This window comes from Nylanderia fulva, unplaced genomic scaffold, assembly GCF_048542155.1.
Source record: "Nylanderia fulva isolate GAGA-0341 unplaced genomic scaffold, ASM4854215v1 Scaffold35, whole genome shotgun sequence".
In the NCBI taxonomy this organism is placed as follows: domain Eukaryota; kingdom Metazoa; phylum Arthropoda; class Insecta; order Hymenoptera; family Formicidae; genus Nylanderia; species Nylanderia fulva.
In genome coordinates, this window is record NW_028190422.1 from 755,230 (window position 1) to 775,113 (window position 19,884).

At 37.6% G+C, this 19,884-nt stretch overlaps 1 long non-coding RNA gene across 3 annotated transcripts in view; it reads left to right on the plus strand.

Annotated features, from left to right (window-relative positions):
• LOC114935016 (uncharacterized) overlaps nt 1-18,213 on the plus strand; it is a 33,545-nt gene extending 15,332 nt beyond the window's left edge. For all 3 annotated transcript variants that reach the window (XR_003820406.2, XR_014925273.1, XR_014925274.1), the window contains 3 exons: nt 16,305-16,627; nt 16,841-17,731; nt 17,957-18,213. This is a non-coding gene — a long non-coding RNA (uncharacterized LOC114935016). The remainder of the gene's footprint in view (nt 1-16,304; nt 16,628-16,840; nt 17,732-17,956) is intronic.
• Nucleotides 18,214-19,884: the final 1,671 nt, after the last annotated feature.

Here is a 19,884-nt window from a genome sequence, read left to right on the forward strand (position 1 = left end):
AAGGTCCGTGCCTTCTTTACATTTTAATCAAATCATTTCTCTATTATGCGCATCTCGCCTTAAAGGATCTCGCGGGACTAAAGGGTTTAATCTCTCTCTCGCCCCTTGCTTTCTCGTTGTAACTGGGCGGTGTTTTATTCTTTTTTTCGTTCTCTTTGTTTCAACGTCGCACGATCAACCTTTAATGCTCTTTTCTGAGCCTCCATTGTCACGCGGGAGAGAAATGAGCCGTGACATTTCGTGGCTGGACTGCCACTTCGTTTCTTCTCTCTTTCTCTTTTCTCTTTTTTATTCTTTTTGAATGAGATCGAAATGTTCAGAAAAGTTATATTCAATTTAGTGAGATTGGGGCAATTTATTTTTTTGACATTTGTGGTATTTTATGAGGCTTGCATAAAAAAAGTTTGTTAACATCATTTGTTACTGTTCTGGTTATCGAAACAATTCTTGAATCGCAATAATCAGAAAATTATTGAGTTAAATAAACAGTGACTAATTTTCGCCTTCATTATTTACAAATTTTTCGGGATCTATATATAAAATTATATGAGAGGATGAGAGAGGAATGAAAATTATAAATATTGAAATACACAGAGAGCTTTATCGTTTTATTTCGATTCTTATTTAAAGATTATATGTATGTGTGTGTGTGTGTATAAAATCTTTATAAAATTATTAACTTTTTTATAACACCGAGGTATTTAAAAAGTTTAGAAGACTATAAGAGTACGTAAAATATTTGAAAGTGGATTGAGAATGGTTAAGCATGGTAACGTTAAGCATACGACACAGAATAAATCATGGCTCCTCGACTCCGCCGGGAAAAGGATGAGAGTACCGGTGTCGTGACACGTTTCGTGTCAGGCTTCCATATCATCTCCCTTATGCACTGAATCAATTTAATTTTGTTGCAAATTGCAGCAACCCTTTCGCTGCCTGATCCGCAACGTAACGAGCACGTACGTTTTTCAATCAGTTAATGACCGTTCGGAGGATCGATCGTTTCCCAGGAGAAAGCGCCGAAATGCGCCATCATAGTTTCACTGTAATTGCGGGACAGGAAATGAGAAATGCCTCAGAATGCGCGTAAGCATTCATTACGTAAAAGTATGCTAATTATTCGTGAGAGAGCACCCGATGTATCATTGATTCTCGATCGGTACGTTTGCATCATGGTTAGTGTTATACATATTTGCATTGGAATTGGAAAGCATATTTCCGCGAATAAATGTCTTGGCATATTGATCCTTATAATGTATACCCCGATATGTAAATTATTCCAATCGCGTCAATCGCGTGCGACGTTCACAACGGTGCACCGTGAGATAGAAATATGAAAAATTTTATGTAAAAAAAAAAAAACAACAACAGAAACATGTATGTATCTCAATCTTGAAATATTGTTTGCAGAAAATTTATATAAATTTCTTATATTTATTACGAAATTAAGAATCGTACAAATTTCATTAGTATAGTATAAAAAATACAATATTTGATAATGAATTGAGACCATTATAATATTTTTATCACACATATAATAATAAAATTAATATTTAATATATAGGAGTATTTAATATAATTTACAAAGTGTGGAGTTGAAAAACTTTTGATATCTTTGCCGGTAGCAATTCATCAGCGATCGAGATGAACATGATAAATCGAGTAGGACATTATGGGGAGGGCAGAATTATAAAGAGATCTGAAAATTTGACAAATGAGCGACCCGACGTATCTACGTACTCGTAGTCTCTTGCCGAACGCATTGATGTATGTACGCGGGGATTGATATATGTTCGTCCAACACATATATATATATACACACGCGCGCGCATGACAACGTATAGATATATAGATTTTACGGTATACAATCAGGCTACACGAATGTTCGATATGGTGCCTGCAGAGGCAGATTCATCTTTGGTGCGAATTGTGGCCAGGACGGTATAAAGCTGCCATGATATCGCCATTGAAAGGACTATCTCTTGCAACAACAGAATCAAACATTCACCGCATTCTGGCGGTAACGCCAGATCAATCTCGAAATGGATCATGTAGCTCGATATACGTAACAGAGAGCATGTTGCAGCTCGCTGTAAAAGAGTTTCTTGTATTTCCTTTTTATCGAGATAATCGAATGTATTCGATTCTCGAAATGATTTCGACAATAGCAGATTTTCTCATTGAATTCAAAGTTGTCTTATCTAGAAAAGATTCAGTTTCTATTTTATTGTAAACACCAATGGCTCTGTTTATGAAAATGGAAGTAGCAATTTATTTATAATAGCGCTGCGAGATGTTAAGAATACGTTGATCTGGCGTATATCCGTCATGATGCTGATATCCAGTAGGAATATGCAGCTCGTTCCCATCAATTTCGGGTACGCTGACACACACTTGACTGGCGCGTACTCGACGGCGCCCGTCTCGACTTCGTCGTCGTCGTCGTCGTCGTCGCTATCGCCTTCGTCCTTTGAGCAGTCGACACTATAGGATACATATACCGAACGACGTTGTACGCCCTTAAACACGTGGGGGAGCGAAACGGGCGAGGATGACAGGAGGAGAGAAAGGGACAACGAAGTGGCCGAGCACGCGACGGGATTCAGGGGTAACTCCAGCTTCAACGTGGAGTGGAAAGGAAGGGGCGGTATAAGGGGGTCGATAAAGTAGCGATCGCGCACGGGACTCAATTACACGCTCCGGCGCTCCCTCTCGCCGATTCCCGTCATCCCTCGCGCGCGATTCCCTCGCCGACCGACCGCCATCGGCACTCCCGCCCTCACTCTCGTGCGCGCCCCACCGGCTCTCTTCCCTTCGCCTCGGTCACCGGGAGGGTTTCTCTGGGGATCACTATAGAAGGACGACTCCGCTCGACTCGAAGCGGGAAATCAGCCAGACAACCCGATGGCAACGCTGCTCCTGTCGCGAGCTCCTCGTGCTAGGTGCTTCCACCAATCTCCGGGGCAACCTACCCCCGCCAACCCTCCTGTCGCGCGATCCGACTCACCCTCCGTCGAACCCCTTCCTCTTCCTTCCTTCCTTCCTTCTCTCGTTCGCAATCCGCACCGCTACCAATCCAGCGTGGCTTAACCGGACTACGTTTCCCGACGATTTAGATGAGTCCACTGATACACGCGCGAGTTGGAATAGAAACCCGTATCGCGCGCTTTTTGCATCCCCATTCTCTCTTCTCCTTCTCTGTCTCGTCCTCTGTCTCTCTTCGAAATGTCTCTTCTACGCGAGAATCGATCATCGGCGATCGCACCCGAGTACTGACGTGGAAAAGATGATGGCGATATCGAGTTAGCGCGGCTTACACTCGTTATGCTACCTGAATGTTTTCATGACACTGCGCATTACGTTGCAGAATAAAGTAGAGATGCGATACGTAACACGGGTAATGCGTAATGTAGAAACCATCTGCCTCCGGTTCTTAAGGATTTAATCCCTTCAGCATGAGTGAGCGAATGTGACGGCGGAGAATGTTACTATCTCGGCGTGATCACCGACGTTGACATTTGAAGAAATCCGCCGGAGATAGTCACATTTCTGACTTGCAACATTTATACAGCTTGCGAGAGGAAATGACGACGAGAAAGATATTCAAAGGAGAAGAAAAATATTATCGGACCTATGAATAGCTTCGCCTTTTCTTCTTTTGTTCTCGAGTTATAGTTCTGCATGTCAAAAACGTGTAAAGTTGCAAGATAAGAAGGAGAATGTTTCTATTTCATGGCATCGTCATAATTTTATTTTTTATATTATAGGAAGAAAATCGATTAGAAAAGATTCCTTCAACAGAATAATTTGTTAGAAATGATTACATAATGAATGAGAAACAAGTGTTTCTTTATCAGACTTGTCAGCATAATCGTGTCACCTATTCAACTTTTCTTCGCTCTCGAACGTCCTCTTCGAGGACAACGCGAAACTCTCGCCTCGAGGAACGTTATTGCGCGACGAGAGCGAATCGTTCGAGTGCAATGGTAATCCCCGTGAAATTCTCGAGACCGACGTTTCCGCCAACGAATCGATCTGGCGGACAAGTCGACGGCAAGGAGAGGCACCGTATTACACGCCTCATCCTACCCCTCTTCGTGCTCTTCGCCATTGCCTCCTCCATCTCCTTTTCCTTCTCTCACCTTCTGGTTTCTCTGCTTTCTCCGCCATCGTCGTTGGTAACAGCTTTCTGCCATCTCGCTCGACTCTCGTCGCCGATTCCGCGATCTTGAATCCTTCTCGTGCAGCTGCTTGCTCTGCGCCTGCTCGCATTTCCTCCCCTGAATGGTGAGACCTGTCAGATGGCAGCACCCCTATCGTTATCTTTTCTCGAACACTTCAACAACGTTGGAACGTTGAGTACCTTATTGAGCGTTTGTATCTTTCGATAGAAAAAATGGATAACGCTTTAACTCTCGTCGACGAGCGCCGTGTACAATTTTTCACGTCCAGTTGTTTAACCGCGGAATACACAATTTGAATCTGTCAAACTTATATTAGCATTTTGCTTCTTCAAGAAGTGTATTTCTCATATATCGAATATTGCAGGCAGATAAATATAATATTATTGAATTGTAAAGAGATTTTAAAGCAAGTTTTAGAAAAATGTGATTATTAATCTGTTAACTTTTTTCTTAAATTAGTGTATTAGATTTGTGAATTTATAGCAGAATGTTGATCTTTCCGAACTCATCGTATTTCTTCTTTCTCGTTGTTTTCGTTTTAGGAAATTATGTATATAATTTTTTTATAAATAATTTATTTTATATTTTTTCATTTTTAAACTTTTTTCGTTTCTTAAATAATCAAGTATGCTATCGTTTAATCATTATCTTTATTACTTGCGATATTTCATAATTTCTATCGCATGCATATTAGGAGATAATCGAGAGGCTCGTATGTGTATGCGACGTAAATCCGATCAATTAACGACATTAGGCTTAAAAATTAATTATATCCGCTTCAGAATTCACGATGTGTGCTGTTAATTAATTCAACCAAGTTCGTCTTTAACTCATACGAAGTTAGGGAACCGCCATTTGGATTATGGATGCCTACCCGAGAGCTTATTAATTACTCTCAGTTAGTCGATTAGTCCATCATCCACCATCTCGCGTTTCTGATGTTCTACCGGAAGTCAACGGAATACTTAGATGGCTTGGCATATCTGATGCTTAATGTGATAATATGAGGTACCGTCTATAAATTCGTGAAAGCACATACTTAAGTTAAAAAAAAAGAGAATCGAACTTTAATTTTGAAAGACATCCTGTACGTTCTTTTCATACACAATTCTGTAACAAATTATAATATTGTTAAGAAAATCAAATTAAATTTTCCTCTTTCAAAATTGTATTTTAGAAACTTCTTTCAAGAAATGGAATCAATTACTTTTAAATGAAATATTAAATTGATTTGTATAAATTGATTGACATTTATCGATTATTTATGCATTTATAATCTATTATTTTCAAATTTATTCGGAATTTGTATCATAAATAAAAACAAAATATTGATCGGAATTATTAACAGTGTTGTAAATAAGCATCAACGTAATATGGAAGATTAAGAATACAGTATTTATCGTAATATTACTAAAAGATAATGACTAACAATTTGATGGCGCAAAATTATTGCTACATCATATTTATTCCATTGCCACCATCATTTCAATTGCATGATTCTGTAGTAGCTATCGAAAGCAATTTTAAATTATCTTATTCGTGCTTCTTTTATTGGATGATTTTGTGCGCGGTTTATCCGTCTTATTTATCATGCACAGTTAATTGCCGGCTACCTATCGAATAAGAAGTCTGTCATTAAGAAAATTTGCGGTTTGCTATTATCTCGTTCGTGACTGGCGCGCTTAGCTCGCATTTGGAAAGGACTGCTGGGAATTGATTGTTTCAATTACAGTGGGTGCATTAGCGTAATTGTTACGACTCGTGCAATGCAGAATTTCATCGACGAATATCACTTTACATATCGCCACGTATTTCTGCATCAAATTATTCTCAAATTAGATTGCCTTATAGTAATCAGTATTGTTAGTAGAGTTTGAATTATCATGAATAGAAAAATGGAACAAAATATTAGAGAATTTTTTAAATCATATTCCTAAAAATATATCTATAGACGTAAGCTCCGGAAATGTTTTAATTTGAAACGTACTTGCTATATATTCGTGGATCTAGGTTTATACAGTTGCGTGACATCAAAAATTTCAGCACTTGTGGAAATTTCACGAATATGTTAGTTTCACAAAATGATCTGTAAATCGTGAAACTGGAGCGTTAACATATCACACTGTTTCGAATGCATAATGATTCCATGCTTGAATGCATAAAATTTGCAATTGCTTGGATGTTATATCGATCTTTTGATAGTACAAGGCGGATGGAGGCCAATCAAATTCGGCCTTTTCAGCTCGGGAGACTTTCACGGTAGAATGATTGCGACACGCGCATCGCATTACGAATCGTATTGCGGCATTATCCACCACGTTCTCTCTTATTGTAAGTAGGAACAATGAGATCGAGGAAATTGTCGTTTCCCACGATTAACGGGGAACGTTGGACATTCGTAGAGTTTTCTTTCCATCAGGATGGATTAGTTACGTATATTTTGAGCAGATTGCTATTACTCCGATAATGTTTGTTCACGCATATATAATTATATGTATAGGGCAGGTCGGGGACAAAAATAACATTTGTATTGTAAACGCGTATATTCTGATTTTAATTATAATTATTTTATTGCTTAATAAGAACATTTAAGTTTTTCAAAGAAGATAATAATAATTGTTTTATTTTTATAATAAAAATTATTTAATATTTAAAAAATAATTACATTATTTTATATTCTAAAAACTACTTTACGTTACTTTCATCCTAGGCCCCCAGATAATGATGAAAATAACAAAAAATACTCTTGCGAAAAGTTATAGTAGCTTTTGTCCCCGGCCTTTCCTGCGTAAAAGAAACTCGAAATTTAAAATTGAATTGGTTCGAAAATATCAATTATTTTTTTATTTTTTACTTGCATCTTTATCTCTCCAAATAATTATTTTTTTAGATAATATTCTTCTATACACATACTTATATTATTAATTCATATTTATTTTTCTTTAAAATGAAATAAGTATGTAAATTTTTAAAACTGCTTAAAACCACATTACTTCATATTTTTAAATTATAAGATAAATATTAATGCAGATAACATTGCAAATACCTATATTTATATTTTTTTAAATTTCATTTATTATTTTTTATCCCAGAATACTTCAAAATATTGTAACAATAATCTGTAGAATTTATATTATAGAAAGTCTCATATTTTGTTAATTGAGAAATATAAAATGTCAATCCTCAAACACCTTGACTATTAAAAAATCGAGAAACTTAATTAATATAAAGCGAGTTTTTTCTTCTTCGAAAAAATTATCTCTGTATCTTTTGCTTCTCTCGATTGCATTTCATTTTATGGCGCGCGGTCTATCAGTTAGCCAGTTAACCAGGATTACAAGAAACATGCATTTCACACAAGAAATTACACTGCATTCAGTCAGACACTTGCTTCTCTCGGATTTTCGCGCGCGGATTCGAAAAAAAACGGGCAAAACCGGGTGGCAAAAATCACGGGACGATTACCCGCGAAGAGCTCCCCGGTGGTCGAGCAACGATGGCCGAGCAGAGGAAAGGCCCAAGTCAAAGGGAAAGGAGAAGGAGAATGATTCAGTAGTGAAATATGTTAGGAGGTCGCGGTAATGCCTTTCTTTCTCCCCTTTTAAAAATCGAGTATATGAAGCGAGGCGGACAATAATATTTCACATGCCGCGAGGCTAATTGAATGCTACCACGGTAGTTTTGGTCCTTAGCGGGCTCTCGGGAGTCCTCGTGTTCCTCGGCATCTGCTCTCTCTCTCTCTCTCTCGCTGGCGTATCTCGCCACCGTCGGTCGATCCGGTGTGCCACCGTGCCCGTGTGAGGCCCCGAAGAAGGGGGCGCAGATCGAGCATAGAGGGGGTGTCCGGACCCGAGAAAGGACAATAATTAACTGGCGGTTAGTTTACGTTGCCCCCTGCGGTTCTCGGGGGCCCGGTATGTATATCTCAAAAGCAGAGATTCCCAACCCGCGTGTTTAGCATTTTTCCATCGGATCAGAATTTCATGCACTCGCTGGCATAATTTCGTTTAGAAGGATGTTTTGGATCTAATATTCATGTATAATATTTTTTTGTTTAGGTAAAATATAGTAATTTTTGTCATAATCGAAAAAAGAAATAATGAAATAATACATGTAAGCGATTATATAAAATCTAAAGTCTCTCGGAAATAATTTAGTAAAATAAATTAAATTGTTTGTTAGTGTTAATATAAGATTATTAATATATTTTTAAATAATAAGAGAAGATAAATTTGAAAAATTACATTTATTTATCAAGTGATACAAATAATGAGCAGTAAGCATAAAATTTTGTAAATAATATTGCAATTGGAAAGAAATTAATCAGGCAAATTAAATTAATGACATCGCTGCAGTAAAAATAACTGTATTGGTGACATAATGCAGGTTGGGAATACCTGAACCTAAGGACTCTGCTCACGGCTTGAGATTCATAAATATGGCTGTCCGTAGGTGCAGCGAGTGAGGGGTCACACCTTCTTATAATTATTAACACGACAAATGAGCCAGTCCGTGGGTTGTATACAAAGGCCGATTGGGCACGACGATTTGATTCGCTCGTTTCTCGATCGTCGAATTCAACTTGCCCCGGTTACCTCGAGCAAGTCGAAACTCGAATAATATTTTCCTCTTTGCCTCTCACACTGGCCATTAACTCTTAATCGTTCTCGCATAAGTGTCTCTTTCTTCTTTATTACTACATGCTAAAAGGATATTATAAAAGTATTCTCTTAGATGTTGGTGGTTTTTCTATAAGCGTAATTAATTTTCCCGTCAGCCATAACTTCTCATTCGTTATATATTTTATGTTTCAAAAAAGACTACAGCTAGATTGGCTCTTATACACATAAATATCAGTCTTAGAAGATTTGTTATTTCCGCTAATTTTTTACGTCACTTAATGTTGAATTTGCTTATAATTATACTGACTTTGATAAATGTTTATCTTTATAAAAGAGTTAAAATAAATTCTAAAAGTCTTGTAAAAAAATATGAAAAATATTTTAAGATAAAATTATTGAGACTATTAAAAAGGCTAGAAGAATTATACGTACATTGCGCGCGCCAACATTCTCTTTTATTACTTTTATTATCCAATAAAACTATTCAACCCATCTCTTCTTCGGTAGAGGCCGCATCCTCTCTTTATTGATTGATTTGTGACCAGCGAAGTATGGGCGTAGCCGAGGTTTTTCGGGTGATAAATACCGACGCGAGATTTTCATCTCTTCGCGCCTGAAGACACCTGCTGCCTGAAACCTTTTCACACACTGGCCCTGACCCCGGAGTCCAATGATTCTCGAAGAGAATCTCCTCTTGTGTCCTCCCCCATTCTCCCTTTTTGATCCGCAGCGTTCCTTTTTTTCTCTCGGGATCCGTCGAAGGTGTCACGCCACGTCCACGAAGGTAGATCATAATCGGACGCAGTCGAAACGCAATCGAAGAATTGATTGGTGAAATGGATGGTCCGCGACGGGCAATATATTTTCTATCATAAATTCCGTCGCCGAGACAAACATTTTTTTTCCCAGAAGGGGTGTTCTCTCTCATGTGTGGATGGTGACACGTCTAATAATCCAAAATCATAATATATATCTTTAATCGCAAAATGAATATCTCGTCCTGCTAAGTTTTATCTTCACTTTACATTTTAAATTAATATACTTCATTCAAGAAACACGAATTTTCTGTGGAAAAAATAATTAAAAAAAAAATATATTATGAGAGAGAAAATTTAAAGAAATTAGATAAACAATTAAATTGTCGGATATTTTAAGAAAATGCAATTGCAAGAATAAAACTGACTCAGTTAATAAAAAAAAAAAAAAAAAATGCGAGACGAAAGAATCATCTCAGAAAATATTTTTGTAAATTCGCATTTCATCGATTTTACAAAATAAAACTTTTTTTAATGCATTATATAAACATTCTCAGAATATCTCTATAGTTTTTCAGAGAATGCTCTCGGAATATTCTGATGTTTTTAGAAAATATTCCGAGAACATTCTTGTGTATAACGTTCTCCATTCACGGGAGAATCTCTCATTTCACATTACTCGGCTCGATAGAGATGAATGCAGAGGACTGACAATGCTGTTCTTTAGAAACATATATGATCGTCGGTTCTTTTTTATGAATGATCGTTATTGCCCGGACACGGCGGTCAGGCGATAATTTTCATCTTTATATCAGATCCGATGACGCGATTACCCCCCTCGGATCCGTCGCGGAATTCCGCTCGCGCCGATGCGTTTCTTATTTATCGCGTTACTTATCTCTTCGAAATTGTTGATACTTAAGCGCGGCCGTGCTATATCGACTCTCTTCGCGCGGAGAATAAGTAATAGTTATTGCCGCAACGAAAACCCGGACGATAACTTTTCTTTCCAGCGTTCGCGATGAAACGAAGGTGCCACGGGGGCCCGAAAAGAGTCAGAGAACCCTCCGCGTATCGTCCACCTCCGTTTTCATATTTCGTGCATCTCTTTTCGTTCTTTTTTTTATTTCTCATTCATCGTGACCGAGCGGGCCGATTATAATTGTAAATGCTACCATAAACCAGGCCTAACGCCAGCACGAGGTGAAATGAATTGGCACGTTGGGGTTAAGCTTCGTGCGGAATCTGCGGGGGGCCCGCATGATGAGCGTAGGGCCCCGGCGAGTGTTGTGAATGGCCCCGAAGAATAACGTTCCGGGCCTCTCGGGCCATTAACTTGCGCGCGGCACTAAATCATCGTTGCTGTCATCATCCTCGTTATCTACCGCCCCCGCCGACTATTCTTACCACTAGCTATTTGTATTATCGTCATCGTTTCACGGCTCGCTGATCGGCCTGCGGAACGAACGATCGATTGATCGATCGATCGATCGATCGATCGAGCGCGCATACGCGGGCGCAGATGAACTTAATAAGTTAGGACGGGACCGCCGCGCTCAAGTCTCGATAAATCTCTCGAAATGGAGATCGATCGCCTTAACGATATTAATTGGCTCGATAAATGCCCGTTTGTAATTTTTAGCTTTTCAGTCGACTAATGTTTTCGCTACTGTCTGTCTTTTTCTATACGTGTATACGTACTTCAAAATCCTTTAGATCTCGTATTCATTTATTTCGGATCGAAAAAAGATTCTTATAATATATATATGAATGATCTGTTGGTTCTTATTCGATTTGTATAGAAAACTGTATAAATATGCTGCATTAATATATTGTTTGCATTTCATAAAGAAAGTGTAATAGCAAAAAGTTTATAAATTTGTAAAAAAATGTGTGGTGTGATGGACGCGAGACTTGTAGCGACACTGACTATAGAATGACAAATGCACAAATACGATGACATTAAACGGCTACACGTACGGTAAGCTTCGGTTACTTCATAATGATATATGCAACGCAGCTTTAATTTATGTTAACGAGACAGTTAAATTACTCAACGAAACGGTTTTAATGACATTAACGGTATTCAAATGACTCTTCTCTCGTAGACTATAAATTTATTTTAATGTCCGATCAAATGCGAAGTCTGCTGACGTGTGGGAAGAAATCACTGTATTTTGAGTCGTCATTAAAATGCATTCAAGTTTGAAAAAATGGATCGATTGTCTTGCATTTTGTTATTGCAACAAAAACCTATAAAATATCTCTTTTAAAATAGACGCAGTCCTATTTTAGCGAGTGAACTAACGCATAAACAAAAAATTGATCAATTAATATCATATATATCTTCCAAGTATTATTGATAGGATACGTAATATAGAATCAAAAATATATTTCAATAATAAATAATAAATTCTTTAAAATCCTCCTCGAAATTTCTTTCTAATCAAGTGTTCGTGACATTTTATTTTATGATACACATATATATTTGCACGTTAAAACACACACATACCCAAGAGAAGGATACTTATATATTTTCATGTAATAATAAATGACTCGTGTGTCGGATTGTTTTTATCCAGTCACATAATAACATACGTTTCAAACGAACATGGTTAGAAAGTTAAACGAGAAACGACGACGATTTCGCCGTCAGGGAAGACCCTCTCTCTCCGTCGTTTCGCACCATCGCGTCATGTCCGGCCGATTCGCGATATCCGGTCAGCATGATCGCATCGTCTACGCATTGTTGAGCGTGAGGCAGGCGGGAGGGAAAAGAAGATACCAGGGAAATGTCCCCGTGATCGTTGTTCCTGCGAAAGCAGGAGAACCTCCGCTCCCGCGCGAACAAGTATGCATGTATATGTATGCGGTTGACGCGTACCTCCGCGGGAGGTACGTCACTGTCCCCCTATGTTGGCCACGCAAGGTTAGTCCACTTCTCCATCTTATCGAATCGCTTTTCTCTCTTTGTCTCTCTTGGTTCATCAGTCTACCTCCTTCCTTCTATACGAAGCCTTCTTCACTGCCTGCTGGTCACCGCATTCCAATCTGCTTCTCCTCCGTCTTCCCTCGGATGTCTCCCTGATTCTTTCTCTAAAGTCTCTCCTCCCTCCCACCTTAACCGCGTGTCCTGGACCCTCTTCCTCTTCGTATCACGCATACGTTGCAGGCCTTCTTCGAGGCTTCAAGCGTCCTGACACTCTCGTACACCGGTGGTATCATCGTAGTTGGCTGCAGCCTTTAAGCTTTTATCCCTCTCCAACCGGGGGAGAAGATAACATCGGTTTGCTTCACGGTTCTCTTCTCTTCTCTTCTCTTCTCCTCTCTTCTCCCGCGACTCGCCAGCACTTAGAATAAGAGAGGAGAGACCCCACTGAGCGAGGCACCGCGGTGGGTATTCCGGGTACAACCTGCCACTCGTCAGCCCACCCTCGTGCGCGCGTGTGCGTGTACATGTGTACAGCCCATAGCTACCAGCGGCTCGCGAGCGCGATGAAGAGCGGGAGAGAGAGGTAGATCGCGCTGAATCGAATGCACCGATCCACGGATCCGATAGCGGTTACGGGAGAAAAAAATGACAGGACGTTACCTTGAAGAGAGTCTGACGTATTCTAATAGGCCGGAGCTTTCGCGCCGGCACATTCGAGGATACCGAGGAGCCGGTATCACCGATTTCTTTTTTCTTCTTCCTTTTGCCCTTTTTGATAGGTAGACAGACGAGGAAGGAGACTGCTTTTCATCGAGGACCTCGGTATCTGTTATGATGCCGAGTATCTCGGTGTCTCTCTCGCGATCGCGTGAAACCGGGCAGACGAGATATCTTTCTTCAAATACATGTATCATTCTAGTCCTGGACTATAAAGTATTTTTTTTATTTTTTTTTTTATATCGCAGTTGTCTCGCAATAATACTTGATTATTCAAAAATGCAGTATGTATCGTCTAATGTCAATAGATACGGTAGATCGCAATCGATGCAATTATGCACAGCGTCCGGATATTGCGCGTTCTCGCGGTTAATTAATCCGGCGACAACTATTGTTAATAACTCGCTTGTCTTATGCGTTGATGAATCCCCGAATGAAACAATGAACAAATGGCCGCAATGGCGAGAAGCGGAATGCACGATAAGGCAGGCAGATAGTGCGCCAGAAAAAGGTCCACCTTTCAGAGAAGTCACTGACGCGCTCTGATAAGCCGACGTACTGAGATTATATAGACTCTAGCGCCACCCCGGCGATGACTACGCTGATAATGATGTTGATGATCCTTAGGTACGTGGAATTTTCTATCTAATGGCACGAAGATGCCACGTCTCAGCGTCAGCAGCGATCATGGGAACGTACATGCGATCGCTAATGAGATAGGACGACCAGCGGGACGTTCCTTCCTCTTAGCTGTATGCAGAAAGGAGATGGGTTCGTTCATGCAACTCGGCTTCCGAAGCGTTGACGAAATACCGATCGATGCTTATACGATGGACATTTCGAGTAGAATAGAAAATTCTCTTGTATTATAAAACAATGTTCTCTTTATACTCCCTCGTGAATTTATATTTCAAAACAATAGTAATAGTTAAATTTGAAAATATAATATATGGATGCAAAATCGCTTCTAGAATATATTATTAAAATATTAATTGAATTACATATTCTAGAGCGATTTTGCATTGAATCATATTACTGTTATTATTGTAAATTACTGTTTATATTTAGATTTTATAAATGTTTGAAAACAAATTTTGCAAAACAAAGAAAGAGAGAGAAATTAAAGAGTCACATGCGAGGATTTAAATTTTAAATATACGATGTTGGATATGGGGCGCGGCGGGACAGATAGCGGCCAGCGCGTAGTATTATCCGCTATTCAAAAGACGAGCACCGCAGCGCACAGTAGCGAACTCTCCGACTCGCTGTCTCTCATCCTCGGAGAGATCGGGGACATAAATCTCGCGGCGCGCTTAAAATATGTTGCGAGGTGAGGCGATTTTTTTCCCGGTGAAAGAGAGAGAGAGGGAGAAAGAGAGAGAAAGAATCAACTAGCAGCGGCGATGTCGCACTGAAGTCATATTGGCTGCGTTGCGAATTTCGTGACAATACGTCAAAAAATAATATCAAAATAATTATATATGTATATAACGAGCAGTTATTTGTGATTTACTCTATATGGGGGTTTGTACGCACCATTCATCCGTTTATACAGAGATACTAACAAGATGTTTCACGGATCATCATAGTGCCGAGGGATCGGATATGCTTTGGAGGTCTCCCGGCCGGATTTCAACTCGCTGGACGCTGACGAGCGAGACGCGGACTGGAACTCCGCATACATTAAATGTAACATTTTGACGTTCTCTCCGGGTTGCGCAGCAGGAATCATGGAAAAGTCGCGTTCCTGTTCTTAACGTTTCGCTTCGTTGCAAAATCGCTATGTCAGTGTTCAGTTGAGAAGATCAAAAGTAATGATTTCTTTAGTCGATTATTAAAATATCGAGAATGCTTTATTCGAGTCCATATGTTGTATGTGTATAAAAAATATTGATTTTTTTTTCATTAAGATGTGAATCGAAATTGTTGAGAATTTATTTCGTGCAAAATTCTATTTTTTTTTCAATTTTAATTTTTGGACATAATAAATTTTTGGTCTCCACGTATAAGAAAGATTTTAATAGTATTATAATAATGTCCATTTTTATGCATAAAGATAGAGAGATGTATAGTTTAAAATAGCTGTCGAAGACACGCGCTGCCAATCATTCGCACTCGCTCGTTAATAGATGCTGACGAGTCGTTCGATTGTTTGGTCCTATTGTACAGTCTCGTCTCGAGACGTTTGAAAAAAAATTACATTCTTTCAAAGAGAGAGGTGCCTGCCTCCTCTTTGAACCGGACGAGTAAGTTTCGTTGCGTCATCGTTTGTCAGCGATCTTGCGAGGAAGCGACCGTTCTCCTCTTCTTGAGTGGTCGCAGACGCTAATGTTGTTTTCGGCACTACCGTATAATCGTCGCCGGCTATTGTTGTGTTCACAAAATATGTTTTTCGGGGCCCGGCTGGCGAGGATCGAGGGTGTTCTCGATATTTGAAGAGGAGGTGGCGGCCGTCGGTAAGTCGAGTGGATCCGAAACACTCGCTATGTAGAATCACGAGAGCGAGAGCGGTTTCTCTCGAGTGGCTGCCGCAATAAAAACACTAATTTTGTCCGCACGACGACCTCTCTAAAATCGTTTTGAATAAGATTAGGCGATCCGGCTCTCCACACGAGTCTCGTCGTAAGCGTTAGGCAATGGAAAAATTAATCCACCGCACGAAAAGTGATACGAGCTGTTTCAGAAAAGCTCATTTGATGCATTCATCACGATGTAGATTTATGTATCATCTCTTTTTTGTTGTATCTCGATAGATCAGGAAAGGACTGAATGAAAAAGAGAGAGATCTTTGAATAAATAATTTAAATCATTTAAGCAATGCGATAAATTAATAATTACTAATTGTATAGATACTATATTTGAGAACATATCAATTTACTCCAATTTATTTTAATCCGTTCATCCGTATATTTATCGGTGATTTAACTTTTACTTGAAACAAAGTAAAATGACATTGAGATCTTAAATATATTATTGCTGAACATAATTTTTTATATAAATTTTACATAAATTTTATATAAATTATTTTGAAGAATGATTATTAAACTATAGAGAACTTTTGCTAATTTACCTCTTATATATTTGTATGTTACAGATTAATCTTCCCATAAAAGCAGTACATGAGCGTGGTCGTTGAAATCATGTGAAAGAGATCGGTCGAATTCGGGAGTGTCGTGAAAAATATCGCGCGTTTACTTTTATCATTTCGCGGATATATAATTTATCGCGTTTTAAGTTCAAAAGTGCCATAAAAAGTGTCGCGTCTCCGTTTTTATCGCGGTTGATTCGCGCGCGATCATTACCCGCTTTTTCGTGAGTAGATGCAGTGCGCGAGTGCAACAAATCCTGAAGGAGGCAAACAACAATCTGAGAGGAGGAGGCCTGGGAGGCATCGGGCGACGACAGACCAATCTTACGGTATTTTATTACTTTGTATCATTTTTTAAATTATATACCTGTATCTATTCCTGTTTAATTGATTCGATTATTTGAATAACATCAACAAGAAATTTGAGAAATTAAATATCTGTTTATTATTTAGTATGAATTGATTAAATCCTACGCGTACAATAATAATTGTTTAAAATGTGGTATAACTAATAATTTAGATCTTGCATTTGTATGTTGCAGATTAACCTATGTAAGTTAACGTAAGTCAGCTTTATTATGCAGCGGTCGGTGAGTGATAACTTTTTATTTTGTAGTAAAAAAGGCTTAATAGATATTTAAATAATATATACATATAAGTAGTAAATTAATATAGCATTTATAAAATTTTTGATTTTTTAACTTCTTTTTGTTACAATTGAATATTTTTTACATATTTGGCGTTTTACTTTTCTGTAGAAGTAGAAAGATTGAAGAAGATTATGCTTAGCTTAAAATTATATTACAGCAAATTTTATAAGATTTTTTTGTTAATAAAATTCACAATTTTTTCTAAATTTAAATTATTATTTTGAAATATATTTAAGGGAATAAGATTATATAAGTTGCTCAAAACATTAAATATCTTTTTATATTTGAGGTTTCTGTCATATTTGATCATATTTCATTTTTATCATATATATATAGTGTCTTGTTTTTTAGTCTATGTAAGCAAAACTACTGAATACTTTGTATAATTAATCACGATAAATATTTTTAATGAAGCAACGACATTTTATTTGTGATAATGAATAAACATGATATGCTCGGTTTTTAATAAAAACATTAATATTCAATGTATTCAAAGATTCTATGTATTCGATGTCGGCATATAAGCGTGACCGTCGAAATCTTATCGAAAAAGATCGATCAAATTCGGGAAGTATCGCGCATTTATTTTCATCATTGCACGGATAGTTTTCATCGCAATTTAAATTCGGGAGTATCGTGAAAAGTATCGCGCGTCCATTTTTATCGTATCGTGGATGATTCGTGCGTCAGTATAGGTACAACAAATCCTAAAGGAGAAATCAGTCTGACAATGAGAGGAGGAGGAGGTCTAGAGGCATCGGGTGACAGCAGAGCAAGCTTACGGTAATTTATTATTTGTATAGCATGTTTCCTTAATTATATCTATTCCTGTATCTATTCCTGTTTAATTGCTTCGTTTGAATAATTTTAACAAGAAGTAGAGAAATTAAATATCTGTTTATTATTGTATGCATTGAATATGAAATTCTACGCATGCAATAATAATTGCTTGAAATATTAATTATTTTAAACTTTTACTAATTTAGATCTTATGTTTGTATGTTACAGATTAACCTACGTAAGTTAACGTAAGTCAGCTCTATTATGCATCGGTGAGTGACAAATTTTTCTGATAAAAAACGCCAAATATGTATATATTATATATGTATATATAAGTAGTAGGCCTGTAGCATTTATAAATTTTTTAACTTTTTTTGTCACGATTGAATATTTTTTTATATATTTGATGTGTTTTACTTTTCTTCGAGAAGATTGAAGAAGATTATATTATATTAAACTTAAAATTTTATTACGGCAAATTTTATTTGAGATTCCATTTTTGTAATTTTTTCTGAATCTAACATAAACTTGTTTTATTGTAATCATTTATAATTTATATTCTCCTTGAATTATAAAAGTTGCTCAGGATAGATTAAATATCTTTTTATATTTGAAATCTCTGTCATATTTGATCATATTTTTCCTACATTTAGTGTCCTGTTTTTCGCTTATATTACCAAACTACTGAACATCTTGTAATCCTAATAATATCTTAATTTAATGAAGTAACAACATTTTATTTATGATAAAAAAATACACAAAAGAAAGATGTGCTTGTTTGAATAAAAGTTAATAATGTGTCTTCTCAATAATAACATGTAAACGTATAACCGTTGAAATCTTGTGAAAGAAGTCGGTCGAATTCGGGAGTGCCGTAAAAAGTATCGCGCATTTATTTTCATCATTCTGCAAATAGTTTATCGTGTTTTAAGTTCGGGAGTGCCGTGAAAAATGTCGCGCGTCCGTTTTTATTGTGTCGCGGATGATTCGCGCGCGATTGTTAATTAACCGCTTTATCGTAAGTGCGCGAGTGTAACATATCTTAAAAGAGAAAAACAATAGTTTATCTGGCAGTCTGAGAGGAGGAGGTCTAGGATGTATCGGGCGACAGCAGAGCAATTTTACGGTAATTTATTATTTGTATATCATTTTTTCTTAATCATATACCGTATATATTTCTGTTTACCTGATTTGCTTATTTAAATAACTTTAACAAGAAGTAAAGAAATTAAATATCTGTTTATTATTGAATATGAATTAAATAAATTGATTAAATCCTACTTGTAACGTAACAATAATAATTGTTTGAAATATTATATAATTATTTTGAGCTTTTGCTATAGAGAACTTTTGTTAATTTAGATCATATATGTGTATGTTACAGATTAAATCAGCTTTATTCTGCATCGGTCGGTGAGTGACAAATTTTTATTTTATGGTAAAAGACGCCAAATGTATATACATACATATATGCATACACATATAAGTTATATAGCATTTATAAAATTTTTATTCTTTTAATTTTTTTGTCACAGCAATTGAATACTTTTGATATATTTGGCGTGTTTTACTACTAGCCTTTTCTTTTGCGATATGCTTGTTTGAATAAACACTAATACATACTATAAGCACGGCATATAAGCGTAGCCGTTGAAATCTTGTGAGAGGTTGGTCAAATTCGTCGTTCTTGAAAGCAGAAGGGATCCGTTCGAGCATGATTTGTGTCTCGAGGATGCCTTGAGATGAGCAAAACAAGTTCCTCGGGGCCCGACGAGAGCGAGGTCGTTTTAAAAGGGTTGCCAACGCGGTAACGTAGGTGTGTGCCGGATCGTAATAAAAACGCTCGTGATGCCCGACAAATCTCTTCGGGGAAATTATCGAAAGTTTCGTTTCGGGTATAAATATACAGAACAGGACTTTTGAGGAAGGCTGACAGCGGAGCATCTGATTTGACGTCGGTTGAGCATTGAGATCGGAGCATATCGTTTACTAATTTTCGGACCCGAACAAATTGACACTCAGCGACGCGACATGAATATTAATTTCTTTTCCTTACGTCTCGATGACAGCTATTATAACCACTTAGGTCTATAATCTAAATGTTCCGATATGCCCACCAACATCTTTGCTTCTACATTTAATAAGAACCGCGCGAA